This window comes from Dipodomys spectabilis, unplaced genomic scaffold, assembly GCF_019054845.1.
Source record: "Dipodomys spectabilis isolate Male_0828 unplaced genomic scaffold, ASM1905484v1 ptg000187l, whole genome shotgun sequence".
Lineage (NCBI taxonomy): Eukaryota > Metazoa > Chordata > Mammalia > Rodentia > Heteromyidae > Dipodomys > Dipodomys spectabilis.
The window spans coordinates 1,425,069-1,442,823 of NW_024870864.1; the positions used below are offsets into that span (position 1 = coordinate 1,425,069).

At 40.4% G+C, this 17,755-nt stretch overlaps 1 protein-coding gene across 1 annotated transcript in view; it reads right to left on the reverse strand.

Moving 5' to 3' along the window:
• Acoxl (acyl-CoA oxidase like) overlaps positions 1 to 17,755 on the reverse strand; it is a gene marked incomplete at its 5' end in the record, with an annotated part of 295,914 nt that overhangs the window by 45,072 nt on the left and 233,087 nt on the right.

Consider the following 17,755-nt stretch of genomic DNA (forward strand, 5'->3'; position numbering starts at 1 on the left):
TTCGGCAATTAAAAGAGAATTTCCGAGTGATTTTTCAAGGCCCCCAAAAAATCAAGGTAACTTTACCAATTTTCTTCCTCTCCTTTCTTTTTATTTCCTCTTTCTTCCTTTTTTCTTTTTATCTTTTCTTTGTTTTTTTCCTTCCTTCCTTTCTTCCTTCCCTTCCTTCCTTTGCTTTCTTTTCTGTCTTTCTTTCTTTTTCTCTCTCTCTATCTCTTTCTTTCTTTCCTTTCTTTTCTTCCTTCCTTCATTTCCCTTTCTTTCTCTTTCTTTTCTTCCTTCCTCTCTCTCTCTCTCTCTCTCCTTCTCCCCTCTTTCTTTCTCTCTTTCTTGTGCACATACTGGGGCTTGAACTGATGGTGTTGAGTGTTTGCTTTTTTACTTAGGACTGGCACTCTATCACTTGAGCCACTTCTGCTTTTTGGTGGTTAATTGAAGTAAGAGTCTCATAGACCTTCTTGACTGGCTTTAAACCACAAGCCATCCATACCCTGCTTAACTTGACCAATTTTTTATTTACACTGATGTTAAAACAAAACAAAACTTTCCCTATCAAGTATTCATCATCCACTGTGATAAACTTGATCAAGGGTTCTAAGTTCCAGTAGATGAAGGTGAAGAACTGGTGAACTCCTGGTGGTCTTTCCCACATTCAACACTTGAGGCCACTTTAAGCAAATACAAAAGCTTACTAAACTGGTGTTTCTAGGATGAATGCATCTCTCTTTTTCTTTCTTTGGTTCTCATGTTTCTGAGTAAAAGCCATTATTTTCCAGTAGTTAGAGCATTATGATTTTTCTGCAAATAAAATCTCCTAAATCATAAGCAAAGAGAGAGGTAAATTTTCAGAGAGAAGGCACATTAGTTTTCCTCCTGACATTTGGGATCCAGGATAAGTTAAAAAATGATGCTTTTATCTCTGATGATTTATCAACCTTGAGATTTCACAAAAGATAAACAGATGGGCTGAAGAAGAATGCATCATCTTAATGCTTCATTTTGACACTTTTGGTATCTAAGAAACATGCCTCTTAAGCAGCTCTCCTACAAAAACTTAAAGTTTCCATGATTTACACATCAAATTCTTATTTTTAAGGCCGTGTCATGAGGCCCTGTTCAAGAAAATGGTCAGGCTTGAAACATACAGATTATTTATAGGTGAAAAATTCAAAAGCAGGAAAAAAAGGTCTGGTTGTCAAACAGATAGTTGCTTTTTTTTTTCGTGTATTTCATTTTGGTTTGTGTGTGGGAGGCTCATGTGAACTCAAATGTTATTTGCTAAATGTTTTTGAGATTAGAACATGTGGTTCTTCAAAACCTAATTTTAAATTCATTTTTCTTGAACATAGGTTTAGCTTTACAATATGCAATCTACGGTACATTTAAAAAATTTTTTTTGTAAAGCTGATGAACAGAGGAGTTACAGTTACATAAGTAAGGTAATGAGTACATTTTGAACATTGTTACCCCCTTTCTCATTTTTCCCACTTTCCTCTCCCCACTCACTTCCTCCCACTAGTTGTAAAGTTTGTTTCCAACACAGTGTCTAGTGAGTATCATTGTTGCATTAGTTTATCCTTTGTCCCGCTGTTTCTGTGATTCCCTTTCGCTTCCACAGATCAGATAAGTTTTTTGTTTTTTTTTTTAATTAATTTTATTTTATTTTATTTGAGAACATACTGTACAGAGGGGTTACAATTACATGGTCAGGATAATGCATACATTTCTTACCAAGCATTACAGCCTCCTCCTTTGTTTACCCTTCACCTCCCTTCCCAGCCTCCCCCCTCCCCCCCACCCAATTATACCCTCCCTCCCCCCCCTCCGACATTGTAAAGCTGGTTTTGACATGACATTTTGTACTTCTCATTGTTGCAACAGGTCCACCTGAATCCTTAAACGACTTGTTTGTCCCCATCTCCTCCACATGTTATACTGACATCAAATATAGTGAAAGCAGGGGTTACACTGTGGGGGAGGGACATACAAAGCAACCAAGAAATAATCTTATAAATGCGTTAGAAACACATGCATGAAAGAAACAAAAACATTAAAATACATATTTGAGGGTTCGTTTTCCTAACATCACATTCTCTGACTTTTTCCGCTTGACTCATACCTATACTAGATATTGCAAATAAGGGAAACCATGGGACCTATGTTTCTTTGGGCTTGGCTTACTTCACTTAATATAATTTTTTCCAAGCCTTTCCATTTCCTAACAAATGGGGCAATGTCATTCTTTCTGATGGAGGCATAGAATTCCATTGTGTATATATACCACATTTTCTTGATCCATTCATCTATTGAGGGGCATCTGGGTTGGTTCCATATCTTAGCTATGGTAAATAATGCTGCAATAAACATAGTTGTGCTGGTAGCTTTAGTGTGGTCTTTTTTGTAAACATTAGGGTAAATGCCCAAAAGTGGGATTGCTGGGTCATAGGGGAGCTCTATGTGGAGTCTTTTGAGGAACCTCCATACTACTTTCCAAAGTGGTTGAACAAGTTTACATTCCCACCAACAATGAAGTAAGGTTCCTTTCTGTCCACATCCCCTCCAGCATCTGTTGTTGTTAGAGTTCTTGATTTTTGCTGTTCTAACTGGAGTGAGGTGATATCTCAATGTTGTTTTGATTTGCATTTCTTTTATGGCTAGGGATGTTGAACATTTCTTCATGTGTCTATTGGCCATCCTTCTTTCTTCTTCAGAGAAGCTTCTCTTTAAGTCTTTCGCCCACTTACTTATTGGGCAGTTGTTTCTTTGAGGATTTGTTGTTGGGTGGTTTAATTTTTTGAGTTCCAAGTATATTTTAGATATGAGGCCCTTGTCCGTTGTATGGCTAGTAAAGATCTTCTCCCAGTCCGTGGGCTTTCTATTGATCTTGCTAGCTATGTCATTTGCCCTGCAGAAGCTCTGCAACCTTATACAATCCCATTTGTCCAACCTTTCTTTGATTTGTTGTGTTTCCGGGTCTCTATTCAGAAAATTTCGGCCTGAGCCAAGGAGACCCAGGGTTTCTCCTATTCCATCCTGTAATGTTTTCAGAGTGTCTGCTTTGAGTTCAAGGTCTTTGATCCATTTGGAGTTGATTCTGGTGCAGGGTGATATATAAGGATCTAGCTTAAGTTTTCTACATGTAGTTAACCAGTTTTGCCAGCACCATTTACTGAAGAGGCTGTCTGTCTTCCATTCTATTGTTTTAGCTCCCTTATCGAAGATTAGATGGCTATAGGTCTGTAGGTTCATTTCTGGGTTTTCAATTCTATTCCATTGGTCCTGAGGTCTGTTCTTATGCCAATACCAAGCTGTTTTGATTACTATGGCTTTATAGTAGAGTTTGAAATTTGGTATTGATATTCCAACAGCAGTGTTCTTTCCGTTGAGGAGCGTTTTTGCTATTCGGGGTCTTTTATTGTTCCATATGAATTTTTGGATTGCCTCTTCTATTTCCTTGAAGAATGAGGGTGGAATTTTGATAGGTATTGCGTTGAATTTGTAGATAGCCTTGGGAAGTATTGCCATTTTCACGATGTTAATCTTTCCAATCCAGGAGCATGGGAGGTTTTGCCATTTTTTAAGTTCTGTGTTGATTTCCTTTTTCAAGATTTTAAAGTTTTCATCATAGAGGTCCTTCACTTCTTCAGTTAAGTTAATTCCTAGGTATTTTATTTTTTGTGGGGCTATTACAAATGGAGTTGCTTTCCTAATTTCAGCCACACTTTTCTCATTGTTGGCATACAGAAAAGCCATTGATTTTTGGGGGTTAATTTTATAACCTGCTACTTTGCCAAAGTTTTGAATCAGCTTGAGTAATTTGGGAGTGGAGTCTATGGGATTCTTTAAATACAAGATCATGTCATCTGCAAAGAGGGAAAGTTTTATTTCTTCTTTCCCTATTTGGATCCCCTTTATGTCTGCATCTTGTCTTATTGCTGTAGCTAGGCATTCTAATACTAGATTGAAGAGAAGTGGAGAGAGTGGGCATCCTTGTCTTGTTCCTGAGTTAAGAGGAAATGGCTTTAATTTTTCACCATTGAGTATAATGCTGGCTGTAGGTTTGTCATATACAGCCTTTATTGTATTGAGGAATGTTCCATGGATTCCTAATTTTTCCAAAACCTTCATCATAAAGGGGTGTTGGATCTTGTCGAATGCTTTTTCTGCGTCTATTGAGATAACCATGTGGTTCTTATTCTTGCTCCTGTTGATGTGATGAATAATATTAATTGATTTGCGTATATTGAACCAGCTTTGCATCCCTGAAATGAATCCTGTTTGATCATGGTGTATGATTTTTTGGATGAATTGTTGAAGTCGGCTGGCCAAAATTTTGTTGAGAAGTTTTGCATCAATGTTCATCAAAGAAATGGGTCTATAGTTCTCTTTCTTTGATGAGTCCCTGCCTGGTTTTGGGATGAGGGTTATGATGGCTTCATAGAATGTGTTCGGTAGTGAGCTTTCTCTTTCAATTTCATTGAAGAGTTGGAGGAGAATTGGTGTGAGCTCTGCTTTGATGGCCTTGTAAAATTCCGCTGTAAAACCATCTGGTCCTGGACTTTTCTTAGCTGGGAGGTCTCTTATTGCTGTTTCTATTTCAATGCTTGATATGGGCCTGTTAAGACAGTTTAACTCATCTTGGTTTAGTTTTGGCATGTCAATATTTGCTAGGAAGAGGTCCATTTCTGTCAAGTTCTCAAACTTATTAGCATAAAGTTTTGAGAAGTATTCCCTTATAATGTTCTGAATCTTGGTTGTTTCCGTGGTGATGTTTCCATTCTCATCTCTGAGTTTATTAATTTGGGTGTGTTCTCTTCTTTTTCTGATAAGATTTGCTAAGGGTCTGTCAATTTTGTTAAGTTTTTCGAAGAACCAACTCTTTGTTTTGTTGATTCTTTCTATAGTTTTTTTGGATTCTAATTCATTTAATTCTGATTTAATTTTGATTATTTCTTTCCGTCTACTGGATTGGGGTTTATCTTGCTGCTCTTTTTCAAGGAGGTTTACATGTGTCATTAAATTGTTAGTTTCAGATCTCTCCAATTTGTTGATGTAGGAGCTCAGAGCTATAAACTTGCCTCTGAGTACTGCCTTTGCTGTGTCCCAGAGGAGCTGGTATTTTGTGTGTTCATTTTTGTTGAATAGCATGAACATTTGAATTTCCTTTCTAATCTCTTCCATGACCCACTCATGATTCAGCAGTGTGTTGTTCAGCCTCCATGTGATACTGGACTTTCTTTGGTGGCTTTTGGTGTTGAGTTCTAATTTTATTCCCTTGTGGTCAGAGAGAATGCAAGGTATAACTTCAATGTTTCTGAATTTAGACAAGTTTGCTTTGTGGCCTAAAATGTGATCTATTTTAGAAAACGTTCCATGTGCTGCTGAGAAAAACGTGTATTCTGATGCTGCTGGGTGAAATGTTCGGTAGATGTCTGTTAAGTCTAGTTGATCTATGCAGCTGTTTAGATCTGCGGTTTCTCTGTTGAGTTTTTGCCGAGTTGATCTATCTAGTGGGGAGAGTGGTGTGTTAAAATCCCCAACAATTAATGTCTTTGGATCTATATGGGATTTGAGGGAAAGTAGTGTTTCTTTGATAAATTTGGGTGCTCCATTGTTTGGCGAATAGATATTTAGAATTGTAATATCCTCCTGAAGGAGAGATCCTTTAATTAGTATGTAGCGACCTTCTTTATCTCTTTTCACGAATTTTAATTTGAAGTCTATTTTACCTGATATTAGGATTGCAACTCCCGCCTGTTTATGCGGTCCGTTTGCTTGGTAGATTTTGTTCCAGCCTTTAACATTGAAAATGTGTTTGTTTTTACGGGCAAGATGTGACTCCTGCAGGCAGCAGATAGAAGGGTCTTGTTTTTTAATCCAACTAGACAGTCTATGTCGCTTAATTGGAGAATTCAGTCCGTTAACATTAAGAGATAGGACTGAGAGGTATTTGGGAGTTCCTGCCATGTTATCTACCTTCTTGGGGGCTGTGAAAACTGGGTTCTTCCTATGGTTCTTGGATTCTCAGTTTGGGTGCAGTTTCTTGGCCTTTATTGCGGTCTTGTTGGTTTTCTATGTGTAGGACATCTTTAAGAATCTTTTGTAGGGCTGGTTTGGTGGAGATGTATTGTTTCAATTTTTCTTTGCTATGGAAGGTTTTTATTTGGCCTTCAGTTATGAAGGAGAGTTTAGCTGGGTACAGTATTCTTGGTTGATAGTTGTTTGTTTTTAGGGCATGGCATACATCATTCCAGGCTCTTCTTGCTTTGATTGTCTCTGCTGAGAAATCTGAGGTGATTCTAATTGGTTTCCCTTTATAAGTGATTACCCTTTTCTCTCTGACAGCTTTAAGGATCTTTTCCTTGTTCTGAGTTGATCCTGTGTGGATTATAATGTGGCGGTGGGATGTCCTATTCTGGTCTGGTCTATTTGGGGTTCTAAAGGCTTCTTGTATCTGGACAGGCCTATCTTTTTGCATGTTTGGGAAGTTCTCTGCTAGGATCCTGTTAAACAAATTTCCTAGACCATTAACTTCTGTTTCTAGGTGCTCCTCTACACCCATTATCCTTAGATTAGGCCTTCTGATGGTGTCTTCTAGGTGTTGGATAGATCTATCATATTTCTTGGACTTGTCTTGGATGGTTGTATGTTCTTTCTCTATAATATCTAGGCTGTCTTCAATCCCTGAGATTCGATCTTCTGCATGGTCTAACCTGCTGTCAAGACTCTCTACTTTGTTTTTTATCTCTTTTCCTTCTAGTTGGTCAGCTTTGATGGCTTCAAGTTCTTTGTTGAAGCTCTGTTTTAGGTCTTGTATGAATTTCTTTACTTCCTTAATTTGGTGTTCAGTGTTTGTCCTCAAATCGCTTAGTTGATTGGTTATGGTTTCTTTGGGCTCCCATTCCTTCTGTTGGGTTCCATTCAGCATTCCCTTTGTGGTCTCCCTGACTTCCTTCAGCTCTTTGTTAATGGATTCCATGAATGCCTTTAGTGATCTTTGTGTGTTCTCTACCTGGTCTCTCAATTCCTGTATTACTCTTTGATTAGCTTCCTCCCGTTCGTGGGATTCCTGCAGATCTCTTTGAGTGTTCTCAGCCTGCTCACGCCATTCCTCCCTTTCTCTTTGAGTATTCTCAAGTTGTTCACGCAAATCCTGTATCAGTTTTTGAGTAGCTTCCTCACGCTTATGATATTCCTGTATAAACTTCTGGGATGCCTCCTCTCTCTCCCTATCACGCTCATACAGAGTCTTTTGTACGTTGTCAAACTTTTCATTTATCATGTTTGCCACCAGTGTTTGTAGAGCTGTTTGGGAACTCTCCTCTGGATTATTCATTATCTCTTCTAACCCCTGATTATCAAGATTGGGAATTGAGATACCCGAATTTGCCATTTTTCTTGTGTTTTTCCGGCTTACTCTGCCCATTTGAGATGAAGATAGCACCAGTTTTGTGCTAGAACACTATCTTAAGGCAACCATCAACCAAAGTTTGCATTTGTACAGTCAATAGTCTACAGATACAATCTAGTTCAACAGATACATCTATTCGACATCAAACAACTATATGTTAAAGGGCTTCAAACCGCAGAGAAGAATTTGGAAAACCAGAAATTATTAGGGTTAGGGAGAGATGTGGGTAAAAAATAGGAATAGATTGGTGTGGGGAGGCACAGGGAGAGTTAACTATGTCCTAATCACAATGCAGGAAATAGGTTGGGTAGGATGCAAGTAGAGAGAGAGAGAAAAAGAAGAAAGGGAAAGGGGAATGAAAAGAGACCAGAAAAAAAAAAGAAACGTAAAAATTAATGTTATTTTAGAGATTAAAGGACCATCTATTTATAGAGGAATATGAATATGTTGAGAGAAAGGGAGGGACATACAGGAGATGTGAAAAACTTTAAAAAAATGCTTAAAATATTATATAGGTATAAAGAGGTAGTACTGCTATTAATGAATTTAAGTCTCAGAGGTTTTGAATTGAGTAATAAGTTTGTGGATTAAGTGTGTACACAATGGGGGATAGGGTCTACTGGTTAACTACGGGTTTATCTGAGGATGTGCAGGACAAGAGTTAAGTCATATAAAGAAGAACAAAGAGGAAAAGATGGAAAGGATAGGAGAGTGAGAAGAAAAGATCAGAAATTCAGTAGAGCTAGACAAAAAACAAAAAGATAATTAAGAATGAAAGAAAAAGAGAAAGAAGACAAGAAAAGAAAGGAAAACACACATTCACGTATTCCTAAAATAAAAATTATAAGAGGAGAAAGAAAAAAAAAAAGTTAATGGAAAACAATTATTTTTTCAGAAGAGGCAAAAATTAAAGATTAATAAAAGTTTTAGAAAAGCAAAAAAAAATTTTTTATATATATAAGGTAACATAAGACGAAAAAAAAAAAACAAAACAAAAAAAGAAAAAAAAGAAGAAGAAGAAAAAAAAAAAGTTCTTTGATTTTTTTTTTTTTTTGGGAGGGGTGGGAAGAGTCCTGTATCTCCCTTTTGTCTGTAACCAGAGTCTGGTTGGAGTCTCTAGTCAGCTTGAGGTCCTGTGGCTTGATTGGTTTCTTAAGTCAGTTTGTTGGAACAGGCAGAAAAATGCTCTGCTTTACCCAAGATTTTGAGATCCCCCTCCCAGGTTAGTTTACTGGGAGGGTGATCTGCTTTGAGAATCACAAAAGAGGGGGGATGCAGTGATGAGGCTAGGTTCTGGGTAGAGTTGAGGCCTTTCTACAAACAGTAGCTTTTCCCTGGGGCTATTTTGTGAAAAAAACTCACAGCACCCAGCCTGGAGCCATTCTCAGGGTTTCTGTTTTTCAATTGATTGTGGTGGCTGCTAGAGGGAGGGGCAGCCTCTGGCTCTGGTTACCCGGTGAGGAGAGCCACTCCAATGGCTGGCACCTGAGCTGGGTGACTTTTCCCTGGATGGAACTGAGTCTGTGAGGTCACTTCGCCGTTAAGTTCTTGTGACCTGCTAAATGACTCGTTTTATTCCAAGGCCTGAGCTGGAGCTAGCCGCTCCTCCGAACTTTGTCGGTATCCAAGATGGAGATCACCGGTGCTGGGGGGAGGGGTGGCCTTCCCTCCTCTGCTCCCAGAGAAGGAGTGAGGAAGTGGGGCTTCTACTCACGCCGAGTCTTGGATCCTGGGTCGTCTCTGGTCTGCAAAGTGCAGGATGAAGTTGTCCGCTCCTTGTCGGTTCTTGCTGGTGTTGAGTAGAATCCGCTCGTCCGCTGCGTCTGGCTCCTTCGTCCCAGACTGTGTCTCAGGTGTGCCCCCGCGGCGGTGGTCGCCGCTGCGACCCTGCCGCCGCAGCAGCAGCTGCTGGCAGGCACTCAGATGTGTCTGCTTGGCTTCCCCTCTCTTGGCTAACTCTCGGTCCTGTGATGGCACACTTGGTGTGATTCTCTGGCTTGGGACTGTTCACTGGAACTCTGAAACTGTTTTCTATGCAAGAGCTTGTTCAGATTCCAGCTTCTCCTCCATCTTCCCGGAACCCAGATAAGTTTATATACAAGACAAAAGGTGCAGAAAACTAAACAACAAAAAAGAAATAACTGCAAACAGTACATAATAAAAACCTCTTGTTTCTAATTCTTGGAATTCATTTTGATACACTTCATTTCATATGGTCATATGCACCTAGCAACTGGGCTATTGTGATCCTCTGCTAAGAATATCATAGACATATTCTAGTTATTACAAATGAAGGAAACCATGCAACCTACATTTCTTTTGGTATGGCTTGTTTTGCTTAATATATTTTTTGCTTTGCTTAATATATTTTTTGCTTTGCTTAATATATATTTTTTGCTTTGCTTAATATATTTTTTCCAGGTCTTTCCATTTCCTTATGAATGGGGCAATCTCATTTTTTTCTGATGGAAGCATGGATTTCCATTATGTATTATGTTGTCATTTGGGTAAATGCCCAGGAGTGGGATTTCTGGGTCATAGAGGAGCTCTATGTTTAATCTTTTGAGGAACCTCCATACTGCTTTCCAGCGTGGTTGAACAAGTTTACATTCTCACCAAAGGTGTAGTAGTGTTCCCTTTTGGCCACATCCCTGCCATCATCTGTTATTATTTGTTTTTTTGATAATGGCTATTCTAGAAGGGGTGAGATGGAATCTCAATGTTGTTTTGATTTGCATTTCTTTTATAGACAGAGATGTTGAGCATTTTTTCATGTGTCTATTGGTCATTCTTATTTCCTTGTCAGAGAAGTCTCTTTAAGTCTTTAGCCCACTTGTTAATGGGGTGGTATGTTTTTGGGAGATTTAATTTTTTGAGTTATAAGTATATTTTAGATCTAAGGCCTAGGGTAAATTTTTTTTTTTTTTTTTTGGTCTGCTCGTGGGGCCTGAACTCTGGGCCTGGGCGCTGTCCCTCAGCTCTTCAGCTCAAGGCTAGCACTCTACCACTTGAGCCACAGCACCACTTCCAGTTTTTTTCTTTTTTGCTTATGTGGTGCTGAGGAATCAAACCCAGGGCTTCATTGATGCAAGGCAAGCACTCTACCACTGAGCCTCCTTCCCAGCCCATAGGGTAAATTTTTAAAAAATATAAAATCATATCCAGAGTTGCTGTGACAAGATATAAACTGCTACACTTCTATACTTTTTCCATTGTGGAAGTGTTGACCCTCTTCTTAATGTAAAATTCATAACATATATGCATTCAGTACAAGTTGGTTTTTCTTTCTGTATTTATTTTTTTGTGTGCTGATATTGGGGCTTGACCTTAGGGTATAGGTACTGTCTCTTAGGTTTTCTGTTTTCTGTTTTCTCAAGGTTAGTGTTCTACACCTTGAGCAACACATCCACTTCTGGATTTTTTTTTCTGGTTAATTAGAGATATGACTCTCATGGACTTTCTTGCCCAGGCTGACTTTAAACCACAATCCTCAACCCTCAGCCTCCTGAGTAGGTAGGATTACACATGTGAGCCACTGGCACTCAGCTTCTCTGTATTATTTTTGACTATCCACATGGATGGATACAAAGGACTTAAGAGATTTTTATTTGCAAAGAAACTATTAACTTGGAAATAGTTTTTAAAACCTTGTTTTGAAATGATTTAGGTGATGGGTAAGGTAATTCAGCACAGAAAGCTGACCAGCAGGAAACAAAGGAGCAAGAATACATTTGAAAAGTGAGGAGGGCATCATTTTCCTGCCTTTTTAGTGCTACTGAGCTGCTAGACTTAAGTCTAGCAGACCTAGTGACTCTTGTGATACAGGCAGAGACCAGTAGTCTACCCAGATTTGAATCTTTCTTCTGTCCCTTATAGCTGTATGGCCTTGAGAAACTTATTTGACCTCTCTAGGCTTGTTTCTTCAGTGGACCCTGAGTTGCTATGGAGGTTAAGGTTTATAAGAGCAACCACAGAGCAAAGGTTTGGTAACTAAGGACTGCTGTAACCACTGTCATCAGCCATGATACCTTGGGCCCAAAGATTAGTGACATTTTACCAGCATCCAGGTGGACTATGGCAGCTATATTCTGTTCTTAACAGGTTTCTATAAACCGAATGTTCTTCAGGAGCTAGACTCTGCCTTTTCTTTCTTCCCTCTTTTCCAGTTTGAGTCATAAAGAATCACTTCTTTCCAAGTAGAATGTGTTAGCCTCTTTGAAGACAGTCTGATGTGACAACTCCCAAATAGAGGGGTGGTTAGAACTCTTCATGAGAGCAATGTGATAGCAGATCTTTAGAAAACCCAACCAGAAGTCCTCAGGTTGAGTGACTGCAAACTTCAAGATCACCTTCATGGCCTTCAGGCTTCAAGAAGGAATCCCTGGAGTGGGGTCAGGACCACTCTCATCCACATTTCCAAATACAGAAAGACTAGAAACATTGTACAATACTGGATAATCTGTGGTTATGGTTTAGTTTGGTTTGGTTTCTTTGAGATCAGGTCTTATTAAAAAGCCCAAGTTGGCCTTAAACTTGTGATTTTCCTGCCTCAGCTTCTGTGTTCTCTATTTTATTTTTCAATTATTCTGTGTTCTTTTTTTCATTTAAATTTTATTGTTAAGGTGATGTACGGAGGGGTTACAGTTACATAAGATTCTGTGTTCTTAAACTTTCTTTTACCCCAAGTCTGTTTGATTTGCTGAGGGGCCATAAAATTAAAATCAATTTTGGTAAAAGTTGTATGCTCTGTCAAGTCTTTGCACATCCCCATGCTTCAAGTTCAGTTATAGTTCTTCATCATCTCCTGTTAGAAGAGCCATCCTTCATGTTAGCACACAATAGGCTCATGTTTCTACTTAAAATGTTCTACATGTCTCCTGGCATCCCTTTGGCCTCTATCTTTAATTGCTCTCCCTTGAAGAATGATTGACACAAGAAGGTCAGCTGTTACTCTTCCTCCTCAACACAAGTTACCACTTCCTGATTTTAAGAGTGACACCCAAAGGCTTAGGATGCACTAAGCTCCCGCAAAGCATAGAGATATCCACCTGCTTCTCTTGGCTGGCCATTGTGTAGCCTGAAATAAGACCTTCAACTCACAGAGGCATCTTTTGCTCACAGGAACTGCTCACAAGTCTGAGATTCAGCAAATGGCTTAGATAGAGAAGACCAAGCTGGGATAATCTCCCTGGTCCTGGGACCTCCAACATACTGGATCTGCTGGGACTTAGCAGTGAATTGTGTCTGCCCATTATGGGCTCCTTAGACCATTGGCCAGCTTCCACTGGTCACAAATCTATTTAGCAGGGGCTAGACACACAGAGAAGTGAGTAGCAGAAGAGGGGTACCTGTGGCTCCCTTCCTCCCTCAGGCCACTAGCATGAGGTCCATACAAGGGACCACTCTAAAGCTTGTCCCACTAGCAGATGGAGGCCAGTGGAAAGGAAAGGTCCCTCTGGTCCTCCCTCTGACTATATGCCCTCCACACTGGCACCCTCCACACTGCCAGAGCACAAGCAGCACAACCCTGCAGAAACTCATTATTCCAAGAATAAGATGCTTAGGAAGTGGTGCTGTGGCTAAAGTGGTAGAGCGCTAGCTCTGAGCACAAAAAGGTTTAGGGACAGAGTCCAGACCCTGAGTTCAAGCCCCACAACCACCACCACCAACAAAAAGAATAAGAGTTTGACATGCAATTTCTGCCCTTCAAGCAGAGAGAACTGGCAATCTTGGGTGACTTTGGGAGTTATTTAAAGGGACAACAAGTATTCATAATGACATAGATTTATGGTTGAAAGCTGGGTGCCAGTGGCTTACGCCTATAATCCTAGCTACTCAAGAACCTAGGATCTAAGCATTCAGGTCGAAAGACAGCTCAGGCAGAAAAGTCTGTGAGATACTTTTTTCAATTAAGCAGCAAAAAGCCAAAAGCAGAGCTCTGGCTCGAGTGTTGTAGTACTAGCCTTGAGAGGAAAAAAAAACAACCTAAGGACAGTGTCCAGGCGCACACACACACACACACACACACACACACACACACTTGCACGGGTACGTACACACACAAATAACTTTAATGTTTCTGCTCTTGCATAATGTAATGCACATTCAAGGAGGTTGTAATAATCTTTTAATAATTTCCTCAGAGACAAATGCCAGAGCTTAAACTAAATTGAGGTGAATGTAGTTTGCATAATAAATGACCCCATTAACAATTGGGAGGAAAAAAAACACTAACCTCATGAAGAATATTGGAACAAACACTAATGGATCAAACACAGAAGTAATGTTTTAATAATGCATGTGATCATGTTTTTATTAGCAAGGAAAGTCTTGTTTCAAAACACATATATCCTTGACAAGAGTCTGAAATTAATCCTCAGTAGGCAGGAATCTACACCATAACACATTCTGATTATAATTACAACCTGCTCTTCATGTGAATATTCTAAATTATTAGGCACTTTATTAAGAACCAGGAAAGGGACTTTCTGCAGCCTAATGAGAACTACTCATCAGCTCTGAGAGAGAGAGAAAGCAAGAAGAATTCTTCACTGAGCTGGAAAAAGGAGGAGGCCACTTAGTTAATGAAAATACTTCGTTTCTTCTCTTGGCTTAGGAATTGGCACACCCTATGGGGCTCAGACACCAGCAGGCTTCAGAGCTGCTATTCTTTTTCTAGGGCAAGATAAAAATGCCTATCACAGAAAAAAATACCAATTTATCATTGTAGTGGCTCATCTCACTAGAGAAACCACTGGAGACTGCTTAACATTTTTATTTCAAACACGGTTTTCCTTGGTCTCTAGGTGACAGACAGATACTGATGTCTTTTCTTTCTTGATCATTTGTTCCTAATAAAAATGGCTTGATTCTGCGTTCATTTTCTTCTGGGGTGACACTAAGGTTTGAGCTCTAACAGACTGACAACCTCTTCCCTTTTGCGCGTTTCCTTCAAAAGCTGCACAGGTAACACCTGGGCCTGTGCAGAAGAAGACAGATGGGCTCCTTTACTTCTTCCTGCATCCCTGGAGACCTCAGCCCAGAGGCTCTGAGATTCCAGTGGACTGACATGTCTGCTGGATTTTTCTGACTGTGCACGCACAGTGCTCTCTTGGTGTCAGATCCTGCTATGTATCTGTGTAAACTTCCTCCTTGTAGACAGATTTCTCTACTTATTCAAAGTATTCCCTGGATTTCCATTGAGTAAATCCATATTGCTTTTCTTCTTTGACTTTGTATATCCATATCTCCTTCATTTGATCTGGAACTTTTGCTACTATGGTTATTAGTCGAATGAAAGTCCAGAATCAGTACATGTTATTGTGACACCTGAACCTTGACATTTGCTCCTGTTAAGATCTCCTGCAGATCAAGACCTTAACCTATTTGATCTTGATCATCCTCTTTTCTCTCCTCTTAAGGAACGATGTTTACATGTTCCACTTTGGCTGTGCAAATGAAGGTTTTATAGAATAATGATGGACAGTAATCAAGTTTTTAATAAAACACTATGAGTCAGGCTAAGACAAGGACTTTGGAGGCTTCTCTCAATTTTCCCAAGTCCCACGAGGTAAAAGGCTTTTCTATAAATGGGTATGAATCTCAAGCTCAGAGAGGTTGGGTAATAGTCACACAGCTGGTAGCGGGCAATGGCAGGACCTGAATTGAGAAAACTAGATTTCAGAGGCCACATCCTCAATCTTCACATCAAACTCAGGCTCAAAAAAAGCAGAGCCCCAGAGGCCTGACTGTTCTCTCTCTCTCTCCTCTCTCTCCCTCTCCTCTCTCTCTCTCTCTCTCTGTCTCTCTCTCTCTCTCTCTCTCTTTCCCTCTCTCTCTTTATAGCAGTACTAAGGCTTGAACTCAGGGCCTGGGCACTATTCCTTAGATTTTTCACTCAAGGTGAGTGAGCCACAGTTCTATTTCCAGCTTTTTGGTGGTGAATTGAAAATAAAAGTCTCAAAAACTTTCCTACCCCAGCCAGCTTCAAACGTCAATTAACTAGGACTATCAGCGTGAGCCACTGGTGTCCACACCTGTCTTGTTTCTAAGATGAAGACAATGACACAATGAATCTCTGACCCAATATAAATCACATCTCTGAATATTTGGAATCTGTTTACCTGGAGTCTGGACAGTACATCTGTGCATTCCAGCCTGGCCTATTCCTGAGGTTTGTCCTCTGGGGCACAGAGTGAGCACTTCAGAGTGAGGTGCATGAAAGTCCAGACATACTAGATGAGAGGCTTAGGCCATATCTACCTATAACAGGGGTGTCCTGAGTGCAGCCCTGTATCCCAGATAAGTTTCAGCCTGATTGACAAATATAAAATGTAACCCTCCAATGGAAGAGGGGTGGTTTATGTAAGTTACTGGGGTTAAGGCTAGTATCCAAAGCACCAACACAATCTAGGCACATAGGCAGCCCATGGGCTACGGGGTCTCCGCAGGTCACAGGGGATCCTCAGATCTGCAGCCAGGCCTGAGGCATGAGCTACACTGACTGTCTGACCTGCTGCAGCCTCCTTGCTACAGTTTCATTCCATGCGGAGAACTGCCTTTGGGAAAGCTGAGCATGTGCAGCTGGCTTGGCAGCTGGATTCTGACTGGTATGAATAACCGACAATCTGTTTATAAATCAGTCAGATCTAAGTTCAGTTCATTTTTCTGGGCCCAACCGAATGTGGGTGTGCAAATATAACTTCTGGATCTGCAAATGAGAGCTCCAATCCTGGATCTTAGTAACATATAGGGGAAGGAAGATTCCCCCCAGTCCTTGATTCTTGGGGTCCTTTGGTCTTCTCCTTATTCCTCTCCTCCTCCCAGAGAGCAGAAAGTAGAAATCAATCAGAATCAAGGAGGTGGTTATTCCAAGGCCTGGTCTCTGTGTGCAAAAGACTGGCTGGGGCAGTGATTCTGTGAGCCTGAGCCTCCTCATGAAGAGCACATGGGCTCTGGGCACTCTCATTTCAGCTCCTTCTATCTAGACCTTGCCTTGAGGTTCACCCAAGAGGACAAAGTCCCCAGAGGCCAGATTCTATTTGAGTCCAAACCACTCCATCCCTGGAGCTCTTAGGGAGGGCATTGAGCATTCCTGAAACCATTGTAACATGGCAACGCTTAATCACAGGACATTTAATGATGGATCCTTGGCTCTTTGAGAACTTCCTGATTGGGGAGGGAGGGTGGTGTGAAGGCTGCATGCATTCCTTTGTTGCTGCCATAATCCCGGCTCTGATTCTTTAACAGACTGTACTAAGGAATTCTGCCACAGGAGACAGTGCCAGATAAGTATAAGGAGCTCAGCCTCTGCAGCCCTGCCTTCCATGATCAGCAGTGGTCCCTGTGTGAACAAGCTCAGTGAGCTTAATAATACTTGCTCCCATGGTAAATAAAACAATGACTCTTGAGATGAAATGATTGCAAGGCTAATCTGTCAAGGACCTTATTTGGTACGTTAGTTAGTTCATTATTTCTGTCTTGTTTTTTTTTCCCTAATGGTACAGGTGTTTGAATTCAGGGCTTTGTACTTACTTGACAAGCACTCTACCATTTAAGCTATATCCCAGTACTTTTCTTACTTTAGTTCTATCCCCATACCACCCATACCAGGGCTGGAACTCAGGGCCTCATGCTCTTCTCAGTTTGCTTACTCATGACTGATACTCGATCACTTGTGTCAGTCCAGCATTTTGCTTGTGAATTGGAGGTGGAGTTTTCTACCTAGGTTGGCTGTAATCTATGTTCCTCCAGCTCCCAACTCTGGCATACCTAGAATTACAAGATTAGTCACTGCATCCAGCTTTATTACTTTGGTCTTTTGAAGTCAAAATGCATATTCCAATTTCTTGACCTCAGCATTATTGTTATACAGGACTGAGTGATTTTGTCCTATGTGCGGTGGGGGTATTTGGAAGTACCCTGGCTTCTACTCATTACCCACCAGAAGCATCATAGTATAGAGACGTTTTTCTCTAAACATATCAAATTCCTGCTACACAGCAAAATTGTTCCTGGTTGAGAAAAACTGCTTTTAAGTGACTGATTTACTTTCTTGCTAACTTGAAGACTAAGCTTAAGTAGTTCTGGCACTTAGAATTCTTCATATGATGGCACTATTAAGTGGCACTTGCTTTATTTGTATACATACTCTCCCATTTGGTATTTAGTAATGATAGTCATCCCTGGGCAGAGAAATACGTCTGAGAACCACAGCTTTGCCACCTGGGCCTTTCCTGGTGCCATTTGCAATTGTCAGGGTCTATTAGGCGAGTAGCTCCCAATGGATTTAGTGGTATTAGTTAGTCAGTGTTACCAGAAAGCTGGGAGTTGATTTCCAACAAA